The 15,675-nt window shown below is 50.8% G+C and overlaps 1 protein-coding gene across 1 annotated transcript in view; it reads right to left on the reverse strand.

Moving 5' to 3' along the window:
• Positions 1–13,754, reverse strand: part of TMEM63C (transmembrane protein 63C) — a 70,718-nt gene extending 56,964 nt beyond the window's left edge. Inside the window, exon 1 of the mRNA XM_080648665.1 lies at positions 13,511–13,754. The gene's annotated coding sequence lies outside the window, so the exon portion shown is untranslated. The remainder of the gene's footprint in view (positions 1–13,510) is intronic.
• Between the last annotated feature and the right edge of the window lie 1,921 nt (positions 13,755–15,675).

A 15,675-nucleotide genomic window follows, 5' to 3' on the forward strand; every position in this document is an offset into this window, starting at 1 on the left:
GGACCATGGATGGAGCACTGCCTTGGGGGGTCCAAGCACTTTCCTCGCTGGGGTGGGGGACTTCAGCTTAGATACACAAACGCTGCCAGCAGGACTGAGCTGGGGAGATCACAGGGGCCCAGAACCACCGGCTGACTTCAAGTAGGACTTCGGGATCATTGGTGGGGACATTGCTAACATGCAGGTTTAAGGGCCCTGTCCTAGCCCACTGAATCAGACTCTTCAGGAAGGCGCCCGGGAATCTGCATTGTAATAGTTCCCCACGTAGGTGCACATGGAATAAGAATCGCTGGACTATGTGCTGGGAAAAGTCCACGGATGGAGCTTTGATCACATACATAAAGGGGTCCTCAGTCCCTCTCCTGAGAGCAGCATCATAGCAGCCCAGTCTCTGCAGACTGACGGGCCAGGGGACCTGGGCCGCTTGCTGAAACCTCTCTAGGCCTCCCTTTCCTCATGGACAAGATGAAGGTTGGAGACGGTCTCTTGGGCCCTTCCAGATATAAAATTTTAGTGTCAAAACCGGTGAGCCCACTGAGGAAAGAATTTGAAAAGAAAGTTCAGGGTGAAGCATCTTAAATAGTATTCTTCCTTATAATTGTTTCCTTTATAAATACTCTTTTTAAATTCAGAAAATAATGTGCTTAAAACCATTAGAAATAATATACATAATGAAAAGTCTGCCTACTATCCCAGACCTCTGTTCCACCCCAAATATAAACACGGTCAAGTTCCTTAAGTTTTCTTCCCAAAGTTTTTTCATAAATATTGACAAATACATAGCTATGCCTGTGTTTTATTTTAAACCCAACCAGCGACACATTCCTGGTACTCTGTGTTGGTTAATATACATCACACATCTATCCATAGCAACACAGATCATTCATGTAGCAGCTCACAGAGTTCCCTTGAAGGAGGCTATAATTTGCACGAATCTGTCCTGTCAATGGATGTTTCGGTTGCTTCTACATTTTTGCTGCACAACCAAAGCTGCAATGAATGCCCATGATTACGTATCTTTGTGCATATGTGTGAGGTTAGCTGTAGAATAAATCCCGGGGTAAGGAGTCAAAATGTAGGTATATCTAAGATTCTGATAGCTATTGTCACATTGCCTTCAAAGAGGATGAACCAGTTTGCACTGCCCAGCAGTGCATGAGAGTGCCCTGCTGCCCTCCACCCTCGACAGCACGGTGCATTATCAAAGTTCCAACATTGCCAATATGAGAGATGAAAAGTGATAACATGTTTCAATTTTTTTTAAAAGTGTTTTTATTGACTTCAGAGAGGAAGGGAGAGGGAGAGAGCAATAGAAATATCATGATGAGAGAGGAACATTGATCAGCTGCCTCCTGCAAGCCCCACACTGAGCATTGAGCCCATGACTGGGGCATGTGCCCTGGCCGGGAATTGAACCGTGATCTCCTGGTTCATAGGTCGATGCCCAACCACTGAGCCATGCTGGCCGGGCTCAATGTGTAATTCTTAATCATCAGAAAGGGCAGACATTATTTTCGTGTTTATTGATTGATTTGCCTTTGCATTTATTTTTCTGCGAACTATCTGTTTGTATCTTTCCTAATTTATCTTACTGATGGTTCAGAGGTTTTCCTGAATGAAGGCAACTAACTTTTTGTCATGTGTCTTGCAAATTGTCATTTGTCTCTTTTTTGACATTATTTATGGCATCTTTTGCTTACATGAATTTCAGATTTTTCTGTAGTCAAAAGTATTTCCTACTAGAGGATCCTAAAAATATTTGCTTGTGTTTTTTTCACTAGTATTGTTAGGGTTTCCTTCCTTTCTTTTTAATTTTTCCTTCCTTTTAATCTTTTCCTTCTAGAATTTTCTTCTAGTACTTGGGTGTAAGGAGTGTGATAGGGCCCAGCTTTATTTTTTCCCCAAGAGGCTAGATAGTTGTTTCAAAATCATGTTTGAGTAATCCATTTCCTTCCCTCACCATCACCCTCTCTCTAGATTAAAAATCTCAGTTTATCTGTTCAGTAGGATGGGTACAGAGAGCATGACCTCTGAGTCAAGTGCTAGTTCAAATTCCAATTTCATGAGATCTAGAAGTCACCTAACCTTCCTGTGTCTCAGTTTCCTCATCTAAAAGTGGGGACCCCAGCAGCACCCTGTGCAGAGGGTTACTGTGAGGAGTAAATGAGTTATTTCAGATAAAGGGTGGAGAAAGATGCAACCATGTGCTGTCTACAGGAGACTCGCCTCAGCTGTAAGGTCACACATAGGCTGCAAGGGAACGGGTGGAAGAAGACATTCCATGCAAGTGGTAACAAAAAGAGAGCAGGGATGGCCGCACTTACACTACAAAATAGACTTTAAGTCAAATACTGCCATGAGAGACAAAGAAGGATATTATCTATATATATAAAAGCCTAAGGAACAGGAATGACTGGAACGACTGGTCCTTATGACGTGCCCTGACCACCAGAGGGCAGATGCTCAATGCAGGAGCTGCCCCCTGGTGGTCAGTGTGCTCCCACAGCCAACCTCCCCCTGCCTGCCAACGTCCTGTGGTCCCTCCCCCGGGCCAGCAGGCCCTAGGCTGGGATGAGGAACTGGAGGTGGGTGGCGGTGGAAGCGGCCCCTTTCCCAGGGGGGCTGAGAGTCGGCTCCCTCCTTAGGGCTGGTGGCCAACCTCCTGCACCCCATTCCTCCCCCAGGCCTGCAGGCCCTGATCAGCGCCCGCCTGCCACAGTGGCAGCATGGCGGCGAGGGAAGGGGGGGCGGGGTGGTGGCCAACTTCCTGCACCCCATTCCTCCCCCAGGCCTGCAGGCCCTGATCAGCGCCCGCCTGCCACAGTGGCAGCATGGCGGCGAGGGAAGGGGGGGCGGGGAAGGCGGGGAATTGTGATGGCGGCGTTGGCATCCATTGTCCGTTTCTTTCATGCCCAACTGTCGCCTCCTCTCCCAACCCCGCCAGGCCTTTGAGCCCCGGGCTGGGATGGGGAACCGGGGGTGGGTGGTGGCAGATGCAGCCCCTTTCCCAGGGGAGCTGAGTGTCAGTGGCCAACCTCCTGCAGTTCCTCCCGTTCCCCCCATCCTTCCCCCTGGCTGGCAGGCCATGATTGGTTGGCCCAAATTGGCCTGGCCCCAATCAGCCCTGATCGCTGGCCAGGCCTAGGAACCCCACCCGTGCACAGATTTTGTGCACTGGGCCTCTAGTATAATTATAAAAGGTCAATTCTCCAGGAAGATATAGCAATTATGAATATATATTCACCTAATAGCAGAGTACCCAGATATATGAAGCAAACATTGACAGAGATGGAGGGAGAAATAGTGGTGCAAAAATAGATTTTAATAAACCACCTTGAATAATGGGTAGAACAACCAGACTGAATATCAATAAGGAAACAGGGGACTTAAATATTGGACCCAAGGTGTTAGGCTGCAGGTGAGGGGTGCAGAACAGTGCCTGGCCCAAGGGAACCACCATAAGTTGGCGATTATTATGATCACCACTGCATAGCAAATGTGCTTTGTCTTTGTCTAAATACGCTTTTCTGTTCCATTGATCTGTGAGCCACTGGGCCAATATCTATAGGGTGGGGCAGAAGTAGACTTACAGTTGTTCCCATGGAAAACAATATAATAATTAATAAATAATAATACAAGAATAAACTGTTTCATGTACTCACAACTGTAAACCTACTTTTGCCCCACCCTGTATTTTTAACAAATTTTTTTTTGGTTAACCCTCACCCGAGGATATTTTTTTCATTGATTTTTAGAGAGAGTGAAAGGGAGGGGGAGAGAGAGAGAGAGATTGGTTGCCTCCCAAAGGCAGGCTGGGGTTTGAACCTGCAACCCAGGAACATGCCCTTGACCAGGGATTGAACCTGAGACCCCTCGGTTCGGTCCGCAGGCCGATGCTCCCATCAACTGAGCCACACCAGCCAGGTCTGCCCCACCCTGTATTAGGTCTCAGGGCTGGGGGACAAGGAGTGAACAGCATCAATAAGAGCTGTTCTTGCCAACGCTGGTTAGACGTTCCGTTATGTTTAGCACTTTTACTGATATTGCAAATGCTTCCTTCCATTATATATATATTTTTTTTTATATTTTTTTATTGATTTTTTACAGACAGGAAGGAAGAGGGATAGATAGTCAGAAACATCGATGAGAGAGAAACATCGATCAGCCGCCTCCTGCACACCCCCTACTGGGGATGTGCCCGCAACCAAGCCACATGCCCTTGACCGGAATCGAACCTGGGACCCTCCAGTCCGCAGGCTGACGCTCTATCCACTGAGCCAAACCGGTTTTGGCCCATTATATTTTAAGAGGCTAACATTTATGCATAGAAAAGCTATACAATTTTTGTTTTAATATTTATTAGCGGTCATCTTAGTATATTTTTATTATTTCTATAACAGTGTTTTCAATGGACTGTCTTGTTCTTTTTTATTCCAGGGGATCAATCTTATCTGCAATTTTAATTGACAAATTGTCCTCCTTTTATAACTTCTATTTTCAAAATTTGTATTTACTTGCATTTCTAGAGAAGTGTTAAAGAATAAAGGGAACGGTGGTCACTTTTTCCTTGTATGTATGTATGTCTGTATACCACACATATACACATACACATATGTGCATAAAACCATGTTCAGCAATACCCATCTATTTCTGCTAAATATTAGAGACATATGTTCAAGTTTATCAAATGCCTTTTAGGCATTTTTAACACTTAGAGAGCTGTTTATATGATTTTTCATTTCTTTTAAACTATTACTTTGTTCAATTATATGAATAATTCTAATACTGAATCTGTATTTCTGGAATATAGCCTCACTTACTTGTGGTGTATTCATTTTTTAACATAATGCTGTGTGATTCTATTTGTTCTTATCTATATACTAATAAAAGGGGGATATGCTAATTAGGGTGGACATCTTCCAGAAGAACTTCCAGACGTCCTTCTGGACAAAGCCGCAGTGGCTGAGAGGGCCGAGGCTCAGGCAGCCATGGGTGGCTGTGAAGGGCCCAGGCTCAGGCTGGCAGTGGCACCAGCAGCTGGGAAATGGACCCGGCACCTTCCCCTGATCTGCCAGGTTGCCTCCCGCAGAGGGAGGCCAGACTGTGGCTTGGGCCAGGGGCCAAGGCAGAGGCGGTTAGGGGCAATCAGGCCAGCAGGGAAGCAAGTTAGGGTTGATCAGGCCAGCAGGGGGCAAGTTAGGGGCGATCAGGTTGGCAGGGGAGCAAGTTAGGGTTGATCTTGACAGCAGGGGGGCAAGGTAGAGATGATCAGGCTGGCAGAAGCAGTTAGCCTAAACCGGCAGTTGAACATCCCCTGAGGGGTCCCAGATTGGAGAGGGTGCAGGCCGGGCTGAGGGACCCTCATGCACGAATTTTGTGCACCAGGACTCTAGTTAATTCATAAAATGTGCACCAATATTCATAAATAAGATTTTTAAGAGTAATTTTTTGTGTGTTTTGTGTGATCTTTGTCAGTGTTGTGCTGGCTTTATAAAATAATTTGGAATCTTTCTGTATCGGTGATCTGGTACTGTTGGTACAGTTTAAATGACATTGGAATGATCTCTTCCTTGAAGGTTTGATAGAAATTAAAACAGCCAAACCTGGATTTTTTTTGGAGTGGAGTTTGATGAATGCCCAGTTTCTTCCATGATTATTGGTCTGTTGGGGTTTTCTAGTTCTTCTGGAGCCAAACTGATGGTTTATATTTTCTCAGAAAACTATCAGTTTCAGTTGGTTCTCAACTGAATTTGCATGTGGTTGAGCATGGTATCCTCAAAGGATTCTATTTTCCCTGTATCAGTGGCTAGTTCCCATTTTTAATGTTCACTTTCATATATTTGGCTATTAGATTATCTAGACTTAAAAAATCATCACATGACACATGATCCCCACACCCCTACGAACTGCCGGAGCCTATGCACTATGTTCACAGCGAAGAAATCGAGGAGCTGGAACCAGGGACAAGGGTGAGGAAGGTAGCGAGGGAGGGGCAGCCTGACAAACCCAAGTCAATCATCAAACACGGAAAAGGGCAGAGAGCCTGCTCACAGAGTCCCTGGCCTGGAACCCCTGCATCTCCTTTCCCAGCTCCCCACACCCAGTTCAACGCCAGCTCCCACCCTGCCTTCAACACCCAGCTGGCGCCTCCTTCCCAACCTCCCCTGACTTCCCGGGGAAAAGTTGGCCCCTTTCCTCTGACGTCCCAGGCTACTTTTTTGTTTAATTTTGAAATAATTTCAACATAAAACAGGTAAAAGTATAAAACCAACAGAATTGGCCAGGGATAACATTCTGTCATTTGTGCTTCAGATCTTTTTTGTTAAAAGTGTTACTGACAAATGAGAAGGCCTTCCTTTCCCCCTGTCCCAGCTCCTTTCCCTCTCTGAAGATAACTAGAAGCATAAACTCGGTAGGTATACAACACGGCAACATGTCTGCATCCATAAATCATAGATAGTATTGTTTTGTGATTGTTATTAACATTGAATTTTCGCTAATGGCATTATTCTGCATTTCCCTTGTTTTGCAATGTTGTTTTTGAGATTTATTCATGTTAATATGGAAATGTGTGTGTGTGTGTGTGTGTGTGTGTGTGTGTGTGTGTGTATATATATATATATATATATATATATATATATATATATATACACATACCAGCTTTATTAAGGTACTAGAGGATTTGTGCACCAGTGGCGTCCCTTGGCCTGGCCCGTGGGGATGAGGCTGAAACCAGCTCTCTGACATTCCCCAAGGGGTCCCGGATTGCGAGAGGGCGGTTCTTTCCGGGTGCATCACCCGAGAACCACAGCTGCCAAGTCACCACAGCTTGGCACCTCCTGTGTTGAGCATCTACCCCCTGATGGTCATTGCACATCATAGCTACTGGTCAGATTGGACGGTCGCACAGATGCTTAGGCTTTTATATATATAGGTAATTACAAACACAAAATTCCCCAATCATTCATATATATACACACACACACACACACACACACACACACACACTAGAGGCCCAGTGCAAGAAATTCGTGCACTCGGCGGTGCCCCTCAGACCATCCTGCGCCCTCTCACAGTCTGGGAGCCCTCAGGGGATGTCCAACTGACACAGTTGGACATCCTTAGTGCTCCCGCTAAGGCGGGAGAGGCTCCCGCCACCGCCACTGCGCTCACCAGCCATGAGCCCGGCTTCTGACTGAGCGGCGCTCCCCCTGTGGGAGCACACTGACCACCAGGGAACAGTTCCTGCGTTGAGTATCTGCCCCCTGGTGGTCAGTGCACTGGTCATTCCACTGTTCGGTTGATTTGCATATTAGCCTTTTATTATATAGGATTAACTGCTGTATAACATCACAGTTTTAGTTGTCTACTCCATTATCATAGATACTGAAGGTATTGAGGTTGAGACCTCTTTTTTGTGTTTCAAACATTGTGCCCTAGATATCCCCGGAACTGTCTCCTTATGCACACACGTGAGTTTCTCTAGGTAATTATACTCCTAGGTTTGAAACTGTTGGTCATAAAATATGTACATTTTCAGCTTTAATTGCTATTGCCAAAATGCCCCCTGATGCTCTGTACTGCCGTTATTATAGCATTTCGGAAGCTGTTGTCATGATCTGTTGACTTGCCTACCTGCCCCTTCCCCAGGAATCACCAGCGCACAAGTGTGGGACTGGCACTCTATGAGCACTTGATAGATGAAAGGATGAGCTCACTGTTTAGTAGAAGAGACAGACTGAAATGGGAAAAGTACATTAAAGGCTATGAGACCTCCTCTGGTTGCCATCCAAGAAAGGCTTCATGGAGGAGGTGGCATTCAAATTGGGTTTTGAAGGGCAAGGAGACTCTGAACTGATGAGGATGAAGAGGAGGACAAGGACTGGGCTGGAGGAGGAGGTGGATGAGACAGTTTGGACATGTTTGATTTGCCAGAGTAGTGGTTCTTAGCCGAGCAGGGAGAGGTCAGGATAGAAAAGCAGGGTGTGTGTATTTTGTAAAAACTTCAAGTTGTTCTGATCCATCCTGCCCACCCAGGAGAGCCCCCGAGCCAGAGCAGACGGTGAGGGAAGAGCCAGGAAGCAGGAGGGCAGGCTTGAAAAGATAGTTTGTGCTTAATCCCAGATGAGTCTTCCACGGCAGGCTCTGGGGAGCCAGTGAGAAGTGGCCGGGTCAGAGCTGGGCTCAAAGATGATTCATCCAATACGCAGGCAGATAGTCGAAATATCCCGCCCTGGAATAAGGCCTAGACCCAGAGCCTGCTCACCAGGCTCTGTGGGGAACAGATCTGAGCTGCCTGGGCTGGGTTTCCTTCCTGGACCCACAGGAGAGCTCTGGGACCTGGGTCCTCCTGCTCCTCCACTTCGCAGTTCTATGAGCCCGGGGCAAGGGGCTTGCTCATTGCTTCCTGACCCCTCCGTCCCCACGGCTCCATGCAGGTGCCTGAGCCAGGGCCCCAAGGAGCCCCTTCATGAAGCATGGAGCCAGGGCCTGGCTGTACTGCGTCTCCTCTCCCTGCCTCAGCTCAGGCGGGCCCCCCTAAGCACCCCTTCAATGTGTCCCAGGGCGTGGGGTAGGGGTGGGGGAATCCAATCTTTCCATTGCCTGCTGTCCTTCAGCAGAACCCAGCTCTGGGCACCCTGCCCAGAGTGGAGAGGAAGGGGAGAAACGCACGACCTTTACTTCCAAGTCCTTTTGTCTTAAGCAACTTCAGCAAAACCACCAGCAGTGCAGTAGCAGGTGAGCTAGGCTCAGGGGGAGGAACACTCCACCGGGGTCAGACTACTGGGGCGGAGGGGGGAGGGGTGGGGGGAGGACAGTTGGGTTCTGCCACTTCTGTGCATGTGTGTGGTTGTGGCATTTACTACCTCTCTGAGCCTCAGCTTTCTCATCTATCAAGTGGGCTACTCACACCCACTCTGCCTTCCCCTGGGGTGTGCAAAGGATTAAAAAGGAGGGATAAGGAATGTGAGGTGGCTGAGTGGCACCAGGACTCAGGCCAGTGACACTGTGCAGGCTGTTGTTCTTCTGGTACCTGGGAGGGTCTCCCCAAAGCCTGGCCTAATTCCTAGGCCTGGGCACACTAAGTCCCAGCCCAGGGATTCCTCACCCCCAACACTTGTGTGCTGTACCCCCAAGCTTGCCAATTCCCCCAACACCCTCTGAGAAGATGTCCCCCTCTGCCAGGTCTCCAGGCATCTGAAGTTCTTTTGAAGGCAACAGCTCAGTTCAAAGAGAGCTTGGAGGAATCAACATTGTTGGTCAGCACTACCAGCCCAGAGACCCCTGGGCAGCCCGCCACTGAGCAGGTGAAGGGGCGAGCAAATAGAAAGAAAGGGGCTCTCAGTCACTAAGCACATGCTGGGCACCTTTCTGCTTCTTCCCATTCACCCTCCGATGGCCCTGTGCTGGGATTACTTCACCATGTTGTGAAGAGAAGATTCACAGAAGAGAAGTGAGCAGGCATGAAGCAGGTGGGAACCCAGCTCCTCAGTGCCTCCCAGGACTTGCCTTGTCCTCCATGCCCCCATGACCCCTCCAAAGCACAGCTGGTCTCCCACAGAGCCCAGGGTGAGTGTCCAGTACCTTCTGTGGCATTTCCAGCCTATAATCAATCACTGCCACTCAAGACACCCCAGGTGATGATGCCTCCACATCAAGAACTCAACACAGCCATATCCTAGGCCCGTGGTCGGCAAACTGCGGCTCGCGAGCCACATGCGGCTCTTTGGCCCCTTGAGTGTGGCTCTTCCACAAAATACCACGGCCTGGGCGAGTCTATTTTGAAGAAGTGGCGTTAGAAGAAGTTTAAGTTTAAAAAATTTGGCTCTCAAAAGAAATTTCAATCGTCGTACTGTTGATATTTGGCTCTGTTGACTAGTGAGTTTGCCGACCACTGTCCTAGGCCAACCGGCCATATGTCTCTCTGCAAAGACCTCAGGATGCCTTGCTCTTTGCCAAGACCCTGTGGCCTGAGGTCAGTGTCTCTCTGATTGGACTCGATTGTGAACAGACTCAGCCAGTTTTGGAAGGAGACTCCTGTCCCCAGGGCCACCTTCCTTCGTGAGACCACTCAGTGATGGGGAGGAAGGCTTGGCTTCCCGCTGGAAGCTGGCCTGGCCCCTCTGCTTCTGAGGATGACAGAGGTCCTGACTTGGCATGAACAAGGGTCTGCAGGTCCAGGGTGGTGTTGTATCTCCGCCACCCCCAGCCCAGCTCTTCTGAGCGCTTCGTGAGGGTGCGGGTGCAAAACCGCAGAGTCGAAGAGTGGGAAAAGCAGAAGGCGAGAGTCAAGGACACTTGGATCCTCGTTCCCTGTGAGAACATTACCAATCACCAGGAGGAGGCAGGAGGTGGCAAGGAGGCAGCCCCTGTTCTCTCACCCTGCCTCTATATGTTTCAGTGCCAGCCCCAAGGGTGCTGGGAAGTAACATGGCAGCTCAGGTGCCTACCCTCCCCTGGAAACAAAGGACGCAGAGTGCTGGCCGCAGGTGATGTTCTTCTAAAGAGCCACCCTCGGTTGGCCCAGAGCCATCCAGACAGATCTAGAACAAGAACACATCATACCTCTAGAGCTGCCCCCCCCCCAAACCCCCTGTTCTCATCTCAGCTCCCTCTGTGATCCTATTTTGCATGAGTTGCACCAGCCAACTCATGGGCAAGAACAAGAATCTGATCAACACCACTCATGCAGGTAGGTGTGTAAGCTGAGAAAACCATGCTCTCCCAGGACAGGGAAGAGGCATGAATGCTGGGCCAGCCTCAGGCAAATAATGCACTCAAAGCTGCTGATCTCACTTGAAGTTGAGCACTTCCCTTAAGCACTTTTGCTACAGTGGTTCCCACTCGAGGCCCTGAATGCCCTGTGGGCTGCCATCTTGGACAACCTGTGCAAAGAGCTCCCAGAACCCTATGCCCATTATCTCTATGGTTCTCCCACCAGCTGCTCTTCAGGAAGAGTCCATGGGATTCGAGAATCAATGGGGAGGATATACGCCTATAGGAAGGTCCGCTGTGCTGCCAGTCACCAGCATTTTATGGAAATCCTATTAAAAACCACAGGCAGCGAGGAAGGGGAAAGGAGGTCCTGGGGCCAAGACACAACTTGAAGTGGGGGTGGGGGGACAGCCTGCCTTCCAAGCCTAGAAGGGTGCTCTGGGCTGGCCCTGGGGGTAGAGGGAACAGCCACCGTTCCCCCATGGAGGCCGGGAACAGATGGCTTCAAATGAGCCCAGAGTCTCCAGGAATAACACTTCCCATCTCTAATAAGCACTTGACAGGTTTCCAAAGCCCGCCCATCCATCTGGGGGTGGTGTTTGCATGCCCAGCTGTCAGGTAGGGAAACTGAGGGCAGAGTGCCAGCCTACAGGGGCTCTGGTCCAGAACGAGGTGCTATGTTCTGCAAGAGGCTGTCTTCCCACGGCTCAGAGACCTCTCCGAGGCCTGCCTCTGCCTCTGCTCGCTGGGAGGGACATGCCACCACTTTCCCGGACTGTGAGGCAGTGGCCTTCCTCCTGGAGAAGAGCTGGCAGGGACCCTAGTGGCACCCCAGTAGAGGAGCCCGACACATGGCGGATCCTCTCCCCTCTCTGGCAGCCCGGTCTCATCTGGTTTCCTGGGAACCCCAACCTCTTCCACAGGCCACCCCAGTGATTACTGGGGATCCTCATGCAGCCAGGGCATGCCGTGATCCCCAGGAGCCAGCTTCCGAGCTCTGTGCTCAGAGGGTGTGTCTGAAACACACACAAGGTAACTCCCTTCCACTCAGAATAACCGGCTGGGCAGAGCCTCCCATCCTGCGATGCTGCCGGAGAGGTCGCTCTGCCGTGGGCCCCTCCTGCTGTGGTCACCGCTGCGGGCACCAGGCAGGAGAGATAGCTGCTCTTGGCTCCGAGAAGCCCCTAGAAATTGTGTGTCCCCTGTGGCTGCACAACAAGAGGATGACCCAGTCACTTTGGCCCCCTGTTTAATTTGCTTCTTTCCTACGTAAGTTGAAAACGTATCTTAAAGGAAGAGAAAATGCTGGGGCTGTTATTGTTACTGACACCCCCTCCACTAACCAGGAGGCGCTCAGGGCCTCCTCTTACCAGGGCTGGGGACTGTGGGGGGAGAGAGGAGAGAGGAGGAGGCCTTGTCCAGTCTGCCCTGTGGTGGGCAGGGAGTCAGAAGGCCTGTATGTAGGTAAGAGACCTGGAGAAACTTGCCTCATTTGCCTCATTTTCCTCATCCACCCAATGACACTGGCCGGCTCCAGCCCTAAAATATCGCTCTCTCCCCACCTCAGTTTTCCTCCAAAGAAAGGCATCTGCCCCATGGAGAGGGAGGACGAGGTGAATTCGGGAAATCCCAGGTCCATTTCTCCTGGGGACAGGAGTTGGGAGAGAGCAGGGATGAGGGGATACACCACGAGGGTGATGCTGAGAGAAGGCAGACTGGCCAATGTGGTCCTGCAGCCTCTTCTCCAGCAGGCGTGGGCTGTCCCCCATCCTTCCCTCACCCGCCTGGGAACTGCCACTTGGCTTCCATCAAGGCTGGACTAGGATCCTGAAGCCTGGAACTGGGCACCCTCTCCCCGAGGCCCATATACCCTCTGCTCAGATGAGCATTTTTCATGAGCAGTTTTTTCCTGTCCCCAGACAATTCAGATCCCTACAGTGTTCCCATGACACCCTGGAGCCCCATGTGGAAGTTGTAACTCTCTCCGTCCTCAGGGATGAGGAAAGGGGCGCTGCGTGGGGGAGTCCACTCCAGATTGGACTGGTGGTCTAGAGTACAAGACTGGCCCCTGTCTCTCCGGAGAGCATTGGGGCACCGCAGTGCCTGGGAGGCCAGCTCGGTAGGACCTAAGTGGTCTCCGCGAAGCCACAGCATCCCTGAACCTCAGGCTCCCCAGGTTCATCATCCAAATGCAAACGTTCTCTCTCTAGGCCAAGGCGAGGATGCAGGCAGGAAGCTTTCTTTGAAAGCATGGGAGAAAAGGCAGCATCCTTTGCCCCTGCGGGCCCGGGAGCCCAGCCCACCCAGCATAGAATGCGACCCCAGCCGGCAGCAGCTCAGAGGCGACGCTGTGGCGGCAGCGCGCACCCCTCCCAGCTCAGCCCGAGAGTGGGCGGCACAGCCTGGGGGAATCCCTGGGTGGGGGTGATCCAAGGAGGCAACTCCCAGCTGGCTGTCAGCAGGCGGCCGGGGACCCCCAGGCAAGCCTCCCGCCCACCTTCCTCCCCCACCGCCCCCACCGCCCAGTGAAGACGGTCGACTCAGACACGGCCACACGGCCCTCCCAAGTCGGCGGCTCATTCCATCCACCCTCCCCTGGGTCCAGGCTGGGCCACAGCCAGCGAGGCAAAGGCGTGTGGCGCAGTCGCCCCCACCCCCAACCCCTCCCACTCAGAGGTCCCTGAAAGCACAGAGCACGTAGCCCTCCCCCACCCTCCCCTTCCCCCGTGGAAAACCCGGATTCTGCGCTCCTTCTCCCAGCCGGATGCCTGGCTCAAACCACCCGCGAGCTCACCACTTCTGCGCCCTCCGTGCCACGGCCCAGCCCCAGGCAAGGTGTTCAGGCCGCCGAAATGCGGTGACAGACACTCGCTCCGGATCTGGGAGGAGACTGCCAGCGGGTCCTCCTCCTCACCGGGTGGGTGAAGCCAGCCCCCCGGCCAAGGGACAGTCGGCAAATTCCCCCAGCATCACCGCGGGAGCGGCATCCCGGCTCCTCCCGGGCAGGAGCCAACCGTGGCCCCGCCCCAGGCTGCTCTGACCCTCCGCTGGGGAAACCCGGGCGGGACCATCTTATACAGAGGCCCAGGCTCCGCCTCAGAGACCTAGACAAGGAACCGTCTGCAAATTACCGCCGCATACGCACAAGGCTACCGGTCCCTGTCTGCCGTCGCTCTGGGCCTCGCCTGCTATCTTGCTACTCTCTGCCTACTCTCCAGCTCTCACCCCACCCCAAGCTGTCCACGGAGACATGTTCCTTACCAACCTCCCCATCCCTGCCAGCCAAAGCATAAGAACAGAACACCAAAAAACGCACAACCCCACAAAGGTAGCAGCACTCTGCCCCACCCAGGGACCAGCTCCTGGCACAGGCCCAGTGGCTGTTTCCGCCTCCTTCTTCCCTAGCAAAGGGAAGATCCACCCGCTGGCCACAGCCCCGCTCAGGAAGTCCAAGGGAGTGGGCTGGGTCATTTCCAATTTGCTGTGGGGTACAGTCCTGCAGGTCTCCAGTTTCATAAAAATCCTGGCCACTCTACTAGAGGGCACTAGTTTGGAGGCAGGAGCCAGTGTTTGAACCCCCAAAGATCAGTGTGAAAAGTAAGGGGCAGTAGTCAACAGCCACTCTCGCTCTCTCCCAGGGAGGGGCCTAGGTGCGTTTATCTAATAGACATTATCCAGTACTTGCTGTACAAAACTAATGGAATGTGAACGTGGCTCTCCATCGTGTTACAATGGGAAGAAATTGTTAGAGATGTTAGCAATATAATAAGAAAGTGATAGAGGAAGCAGTGTGAACACGGGGTTAAGGGGGCGGGGCTCAAAGGGTAGCTATGCTTTCAGGGGTTTATTTCCCATAACCAGCAGCACAGCGCCCCCTGCAGGTGGGCACACCCTGATTATGTCTCTCCTTGCCATGCACCTGCCTCCCACCCCCAACACCTACCCTCTGGTTCTTCTGATCCATCCGCTCTATGAAAATTCAAAGTGAGCCACAAGACACATTCTGTCAAAATCTGTCCGTTTCTTCTCTAACTCATTAGTTTTTATTCTTTCATGGGACAGTAAGGCTTTGGCCATCTATTGTATAGGAGCAAGAGGGCATCAGGGGGTGTGGTTCTAGCCCTGGCTCAGCTGTTAGTGTGCTGTGCGATCTTGGGTAACTTGCTTGATCTCTCTGTTCTCCCTCTCATCTATAATACAGAAAGCATTTGGGCTAGTTGGGGGGTCTAAGGTCCCACTGGTCTAAACATTTCTATTACTCTCTTCCAGGATAACAAAGATAAGCCAGATAAATATAAGAGCAGTGTTTAAGAACTCTAGCTGCCTTGATTTGAATCACATTGGGCCACTTAAATATAGGACTTGACCTCTCTGAGCTCCATTCTTTGCATAAATAAAATGGGGGAAATAATAATAACAACCTTAAATTGTGAGGATTAAATGAGATATTGTATACAAAGTAGGTGATGCTCAGTAAACATCAGTTGTTGCTGCTGCTGCTGTTATGGTACTGGGGGAAGAGTAGAACCTGGACAGAAGCAGTTTGTCCTCTGCCACTTCCTCATGACAAGTGTCTGACCCCAGGGAAGAAGAACCAAGGGTCATGTGCATGGAGATGATTGCTGTTCCTTTAGAAAGGCTCTGTGTTAAGTGGGGAGAGCATGGTCTTTGGATACAGTTGAACCAAATCTGGGTTCTGCCTCATACTTGCTGTGTGACCTTGTACTAGTTACTTCACCACTCTGAGATTAATTTTCACATCTGTAAAATGGGCACCATATGCAACTGAAAGGAGCCAAATCATAGTACCTAACTCAATGAGTGACTCAGACTAATACAACTAAGTTCTAGGCAAAGGAATGTGAATGGAAGGGATATGTTTGCTTCTGGGACACATTCTTTACTCTTTTATTTTTAATCCTCACCCAAGGACATGCTTAGAGAGAGAGGGAGGGAGGG

This window comes from Plecotus auritus (assembly GCF_963455305.1).
Source record: "Plecotus auritus genome assembly, chromosome: 1".
In the NCBI taxonomy this organism is placed as follows: Eukaryota; Metazoa; Chordata; class Mammalia; order Chiroptera; family Vespertilionidae; genus Plecotus; species Plecotus auritus.